Source organism: Onychomys torridus, chromosome 11 (assembly GCF_903995425.1).
Source record: "Onychomys torridus chromosome 11, mOncTor1.1, whole genome shotgun sequence".
Classification (NCBI taxonomy): Eukaryota; Metazoa; Chordata; class Mammalia; order Rodentia; family Cricetidae; genus Onychomys; species Onychomys torridus.
Window position 1 is genome coordinate 28,712,982 of NC_050453.1, and position 7,882 is coordinate 28,720,863.

Sequence of the window (7,882 nt, forward strand, 5' to 3'; positions counted from 1 at the left end):
CCTGGCTATTTTGAAATCATTTTCAGATACTTGTAAAAATAAGACTATTATTTTCAATTTTGAGGAGGAAAAAACAATTCTCTGCTATTTCTCTGAAACTAAGAGCCACTGTAGGTTTACATGATGCGACCACAATGTACACACAGGCCTGTATAGAAGAGGCATAACTAAGTTGCTTTCGTTATTTAAGGCCAGTGGGGTCCTCTTTGCCGCCTTCTTGTCTTCATCCATGGAGAGGAGGTGGAAGGTTCTACCAGGAGGCAGGGAACCTGTTCCTCGGAAGTTGTCCAAGCTACACCCAGTATGTGAGATGGTTTGTGACTAGGATCTTCTCTAAGCGGTGTTCTAGTCAGGAAGTAGTTCCTTATTTTGACTTTCCTGCTCTTGGCCTTGACTAAAGCAGTTGAGCTTGGGTGAACCATCTGTCAGCTCTGTGATCTGGATCTCTCACCTCTTTTCCTTCCCTTCTTTCCCTCTTTGAATGGTGGTACCTTAATCTCTGAGAATAATGCTCGTGGGTAACAGCTTCTGGCACCTTCATAAAATACCTCAGCATAGCATAGAATTGTTGCAGAACTGGTTTTAGACTTTAAAAACCAAATAAGTAAAAGGAAAAAAAATCTTTATAAATAGTGGAAATAATTCTAGCTGTAGTATTTAGTTAAACTAATGTTTATTATGGTTGATAAATATGATTGATGCTGTATGTATTTGGGATCCTGTTTATAGGGTTAGGGAGGGTTGGAGTGGGAGAAAGGAGAAATTGATTATGTTAGAAGGAAAATATTGCTCGTGTGTGTTTGTTTTTCTTTATATCTGTCTTGCCAAAGGAAACTCGATATTCCCTATGATGGGTGGGGGTTTGAGGCCTCTCTGTCATCTGATATGCAGCATAGTATGCAGAAGCAAGAAGGTGACATGTGGAGTGTCCAGTAGGTTCAGGGTGCCCAAGGGCAGGTTTGCAGCCCTTCTATGTCCATGTCTGTGGCTGCCCTGCCCCCACCAGACCTGCCAGCCTCTCCTGATGATCCATTACCTCTGTATGTAGCTAAAGCCTAGGCGAAGGAAGGATGTGTACATGTCCAATGTACAGATGAAAGGAGACAGATAGAGACATGTACCCAAGGAAGTGGGAGAGGAATGGAGAGGTAAGTGATAAATCTTGATCTAGGAAAATTAAGGTGAAATGAGTCATCCTCTGTCATGTTAGTGAATGCTGTGCTAATGGTAGCCCGTTATTTTTAAAACTTTATTTCCTTTTCTTATACCAAGGATAATTCTGTCTAGACCAAAAGACAAACAAAAGAAAACTCAAATCAAGAAGTTTAAAGCTAACCTCACATTTGGCACCTGTAATAAGGTGTGGCATTTAGGGATTGGTTGATAAGACAGAAGTAAGAAAAGATGTTGGTTTAGGGAAAAATTAAAAACATTTCTGCCCTCATTCTGAGACAGACTTTCTTGGCTCCCTGAGTTCTGATACAAACTATATCTCAACTATTTTTTTTAAATAAATGTCCCATCTCACATAACTTGAGTGAGATTTGATTTTGATACCAAAGACACTGCTATACCATTGCTTATTGTAAAGCTTTTCAAACAGTCAGAGGATAGAGCAAAATGCTAACGTTGGGAAAAGCTTTACCTTGTCTCTGTTCCTCCCATTCCCTTCACTCCTTCCTCACTCTTTGAAAGACATCTTATTGGTCATTCTGTCCTTACTGATTGAGTTTTCCCCTGCTGCTCTGTGAAAGTGGGTAGAGTTGCTCAACATTACAGTGATATTCTTGCCGAGAAAGAAAGTGGAGGAGTGCACAGAGAGTAGTAGCTTTTTTATTTCCCTTTATCTAATTCCTGCAAAGAAAACTAGCCCGTCCAACCTGTAAGGTGACAGTCACTGTTCAGTTCTGAGGAACAGACTACAGGAAAGCCAATGGCGTTTTCTTACTCTCCTGTAGCGCTGCTTTGCTCTACAATGTTTCCAGGGTACAGCCTCTAGGAAGTTAAGAAGTTCATTATTTAGGCATACTATTGATAAATGTAGACAGGGAGAGAGGGAAAAGACACGTGTTATTAATAGTCCAACAAGTGTGATCAGGTTGCTAAACTTGATGAAAGCTTTACTTGTTATTATTCTGACATTATGTAAAAGTAGTGTTAATGTTGTGTGACTTTTCAAAGCATTAGGTAGGTCTATATGGTAATAGGGATATTAAAAGTAAGAGCACTTGAAACAAATGCTGTGGGAAAACAATGCATGCACCATGCACATCGTTTTGACTGTGAAAGTGAAGCTCTCAGGTTCAGGGAAGGGAACAGTTTATGATTCTTGTGCATCCCTGAATCTGCCCACACTGCACAGGACCCCACCACCCTTGCCACCTTCTGGTTCAAACCCAGGACACTGTCAAAAAGTTAAGAACCCCAGACTGATTTACTGGGGGGAAGGGGGAGAAGCTGAGGTCTGCTATAAAGTTTTCCCAGGTTTTCTTTACTTGTTCATCACTGTTTAATGTAACCACAACCTCAAAAAAGCAGCTCACAGCTTCTTTCCTACATTGGCAGTGGTGTTGGGCTCCATCGCTGTACCCCAAGGTCTATAGGCACACAGCTACCTACAGTGCTATTTCAACAAGGAAGAGTCTGTGCATGGGAGCTCCTTATGTAATCTTGTTAGATAAAAATGGACATTCAGTGCCCATCCATCCTTGAGAGTGTCTCAGGGTCTGAAAATTAAATGAGGAAACGCAATGCATTTTCCCATGTGGGTGTGACTGTGTCTCTTAGGAGTACTGTGGTAGGTTGGCTGGGGGCCATGTATCTTGGGTTCCAATTCTACATGAGTCTGCAGAAGGCACATAGTTTGTAAGACTGAAGTGAACTAGTTAGTGCTAGCCTGGTTAGGTTCAAAATTGCAAACAGTGTGGGAGTGGGGGTGGTGTGTTTGCCAGGACTGTGACCATATTACAACATTGGCTTTATACAGTATAAATGGTAAATGGTGTCTCCTCTAAGACCAGGTGGTAAGAGAAAGACTTATTTCCACTCCTTACCTCTGCTTCCATGGGAATGTGTGCATTACTCAGTCCCCAGGAGGACTCACCAAGGGAGGTCCCCTCTTCCCAGAGTGGGCCTCAGCCATTCCTCTCCTCTGTGGTAGTAGTGAAGGCTAGGTGAGCAAGTGTGGGGTTTTCTGCCCACCAGTTGTCCAGGAGCTGTCGTATACCTCATTTCTAACTCGTGACTAAGGAACTTGCTTTAACTTCCTCTCAACCCTACAGAGTTGCCAAGTCTGCCCTCCCTCTTCTCAGCAACATTGAACTCTGGCCTATAGCATCATAAGACCTGTCGCCTAGGGTGGGATGCCCCCCACCCACCCTAAGCCTCTGAATGTCTCTGCTTTGAAGCTACTACAAAACTGAGGGCAAATTGCAATCTCCTATCTGTTTTTGTTGTCGGGGATCTTCCCGGGTCTCCTGTGTCCCCACCACCTTGCCTTCAAGGACTGCCAGCTATCCACCCCATCTGCCCCATATTTCCAACTGCTAGACACATATCAGCTTCTGTCCTTGCCTTTGCCAAGTGGGGTCTAGGCTGACCTTCCCCTCTGGAGCCTTGTGGTTCTGCTCATTGCCAGGACTTACTCGGTAGAAAGGACACCAAAGGTTCATTTAAGCTGACTGCTGCATAGACATTTCTCTCGTTTCCTGTGTGACATGACCAAAAAAAACCGTATTTAAGTTTATTATTAATAATATTATAATACTAATTATTATTATTTGACAATCTTATATCCAATGGGTTTTTTGGAAGCTGCATCCCTGGCCCTTTCAACCTTTTCTTTGAATGTAGTTCTCAACTTGTAATCCCCACCCCCAAAGTTGGGGGAAATAAAAAGCTTAACCAGGTCAGGTCATCACACTGCTGCTATAAGCCAGGGGAGGGTGGTTTCTTTGTTTTGTTTTGTTTTTCCATTTCCAGCCAAAACCAAAGATTTCTTAATGATTGTATAGACTCAAAACAAACAAAAAAACCAAAGAAAAGGGAAGTCTTCGGCCTCAATCCAGTCTGTGGCGTCCTGGCACTTAGACACATGCAGGTAGGGGCACCTCTGACTAGCTCAAACGGGCAAGCAAGCTTTTTTTTCCAAGTTGAGAGTTTTGCTCAGGTGCCGGCTCAGTAGTTTTGGCTTTTGCCAGCTTGTGAGCAGAATGTGCACGAAAAATACTGGCAACATGAGATTTTCCAAAACCAAAGCCCAAAGCCCATCACCACCACAACCCATGTGACAGCAACCAGGGTCATCATCAGACCTTAGCACAGGGCCCTAGAGCTGGGAGCTGCTGCAGGCTGGCCACGGACTCCACAGAATGGGGATGCTGAAGACATTGGCACAGGACTGGCTGCTCTGCTGGGTGCTTTCACCTCTGGGGCTGGGTCTACACCCAAGGGGCCCTTCTGAGCCTTCTTTCTCTTTTCTATACCGGAACTGCTTGGAAGTGGCTGTCCCATTTGTGAGGAAACACAAAGAGCGATTAGCAAACTTTCCTTTCTTGTTTGTAGTTTGGTTTCCTTTTGCAGCACCACTGTGCAACTATGCATTGTATTTCATAACCTTTGTGCTAGGTAGACGCCTGTGACTTTTTAACTTGGGGGGCGGGTGGGGTGGGGGGTCAAAAATGAAGGAGATTTTTACATGGATCTTTTTAATCTCAGTTGATTGGGGGAGGGGGGTATTTGGTTCTAGGGTCATACAAGCTCTATCCCAAAGCAAAATCCAAATGTTAATAATATTAGCCTGATGCAGATACCAAAGACAATTTCTTTCCTGCAGAACCTTAGACTTGTGTATTAAGTACGATTACCCAGCACTTGCATTAGTCTAACCTCAGTAATTCCAAAGCTTAGATGTATATTTTGGTATATTTCCAGGATATTAAAAGAAAAATGTCGTTTAACTTCTTGTCTGTTTCAGTGTAATGCTCTTAAAGTCATAGCATGAAATACTTGGCTGTCCTATTCTTGGTAGTTTGAAATAATAGTATTTTTGTATGTTTTGGGTGTGTCTGTATGTATTAACATAACAGTTTTCACTGCCTAGGTGTTCGTAATAAAAATGAAAGGTTCTGAGTGTACATACTAGTCAGTAATAATCTCCACGGTGTCCACTTGAGTGTGGAGTCACTGATGACTGCCCAGCTGGGGTCTGGTTTTAAAGAGACAGTGATTGTGTTTTTCTAAAGATGTTTATTTCTGTCTTTAAATACCTTAACTTCCCCACTCCCTCCCCCTTTTAATTAATATTGATTCAGGGGTGTTTTTCCACTGTTGTCAAGGGAGGAACACAGGGGAATTGGCACCTTGACCTCCCAAATGTTGTTTTGTGTTCTTTAAAATGTGACTTTGAGTTCTGTTTGTGGAAACTTACAATATGATGTACATGATTCTTTCCAGGGTTGTCCAACAGCTGTACTGAGGCAGTGGCAATCCCTGGGTAGTTTGTTGGGTGTCCTCTTGCATTTCTCCTTAAGCTGACTCTGCAGTCTGGGTGGCTGTTTTGTAGCCTCACTGCCCCAGGGCGTATGTAACCATTTCTCCTCCGACGGACGGGAGTATTTTCTAAAAATCAACCGATAATTCGGAGCACTGGCCCTGGGAAACCTGAAACACAGCAATTCTACTTGTTGGGGATTAGCTGATCCCTCCAGAGGCCTGGGGAATGGTGGGGACAATGAGCGGTGCTGTCTCTTTAAAAGTGCCCTTTATGTGATCCCCCTTCTGGGGCTGCCAGAGGGGCCGCGGGCTTGGGAGAGATTGTATGGGTGCCAGTGAATCAGAATGAAATGGTGGGTTTGTGTAGATGCATTTGTCTGCTGTAATTTTTTATATATATTAAACTTACTGTAACTGTACAGTTCCAGTTTCTGTTGTAAAACATTAAACCATTTTTCCGAGTGTTTTCACATTGTCGGTGTCTCTGTGCCTTGGTGTTCTAGCTGTTTTACACAGGCCGTTGCACAGATACTCACATGGACCTTCCAAATCATTTTTCCCCACAGGTCTTCCTGGGAGCCTCAGAATTGAAGCACCTCATACTTATTCTCTGGCTTCTTTAGTGAGCTATAGCCAGTGTTTGCTTTCCCCGGACCCTCAGTGCAACCCTGAGTTGAGTAGCGTAGTTTCCTTCAGACCTGACTGCTTTCTGATCAAACACACTGGCCCTTGATGGATCCTGCAAGGGAACTCCTCAAAGCTCCCGTCTCACTGTGTGTGTGACTGCTGACTGGGATTGAACTCCATCTGTGGCCTCTGTCGTTTGACTGACAGGCCCTGGTACCTCTAGCATTTCTCAGCAGGCCCTGAACCAGGCAGGGGTGGTGGGAGAGGGTCCTCTGAAGATAGGACATCCCGAACTGGCCTCTGACCTTACTGTGCGCATAACTAAGCCTCTGCTTTCTAGACAGTTGAACATCTGGCACCTCATAGAGCTTACAGACTTCATAAGGAAAGTGGAAACCTAGAATTTCCCACAGAGAGAAGACTTGAGCTTTTGTTTTGTAGAACTTTGGGAAGTGCCCCTGACAGGTATATGGTGACAAGAGTCCCTCTCAAAACGACAAAGTGCCAAAGCCAAAAGACAGATATGGGCCCTCCCTTTTGCTCCTAAGTCAAATTAACTTACTCTTTTCCATTCTTTCCCTTCTAACATTTATGTCTTGCATGTAAGTCTATAAAGTTATTTTTAAAGTAATTTCAAAATCTTAACATCATCTTTGGTAGAGACAGAGGCAGCTTCTTACATAGAAAGACTAACAAGCAGACCTGTGGGACCTCTGAAGGAGTGAGACTATGACCCTTCCATCCTTTTATAAAGTAGCTGCTCCCAAGACCCCACAGGAAGCAATTCCGCACGAGATGAGCATGTGCCCTGGCTCTCTCCATTCCCAAGACCAGGAACTAAACCTGGGGCCTCTGTAAGAGCAATAAGTGCTCTCAACCACTGAGTCATATAGCCAGCCCCCATGATTTTTTTTTTTTTTTAAGTCACATAGCTTTACATTTTAACCACAAAATAGGGATGTTTATGTTTAACATGTTTTAAATCCTCTGAAACAAGTGATGGTACTCATATCTTACAGCTAATAGTATCCAGAATGAAAGACTAGTTAGAGTCCACTGCCTGGCCTCAGGCAGGGCAGGAGTTCTGGCTGTCACAGGAATAGCCAATGCCACCTTGAATCTGGAGCGCTCCTCCCAGGAACTCTGGTTCCCCAGCTCTGATGGGGGGTGCGGGGGGCACACCTGCTCAGCTGTCTCAACGCTTGCTTTCTCTATAGCTCCTTTCCAGGTAAGACCTCCGGCCCTGTAGTTCACTACCAGTGCTCCCCTCTGCCTAAGAGACATGTTCTTAATAGAACTGGGTCAAACTCTTCTTTTCCAGCCATCTACTGTGCTGGTCTTGAAATGAGGCCTAGAACAGGCCTGGAGATGAGGTACTCTGTCTAAAGAGCTCGGCTTCAGGTTAAAGGTGAGTTACAGCCCCCTCGGGACTGACTTACATTGAAGGCTTTTCTGTATATGCTGGGCAGGATTGTTGTTGGAATCCTCAGTTTTCAAGACCTTTTAATAGATGGCCTTGGATTTCTGTTTTGAAAAAGCCAAGGTACAAATTTTAGTCTTTTATCCATGATTAATTGGGCTTCGTGAACTGGGAAGTTACGGAGAGTCGCTAAACTTACAGAAGGTCACTTGGTGAGGGAAGCTGACCTGAAAATACTGTCCACTCCCCCTCTGCACCCACATGGCTGCTATGGCAGCTGCTGTTCATTCCTGGATGCTCTGCTCAGAATGTTGCTTCCCCGAGTTGTTCTGCATTCCATAG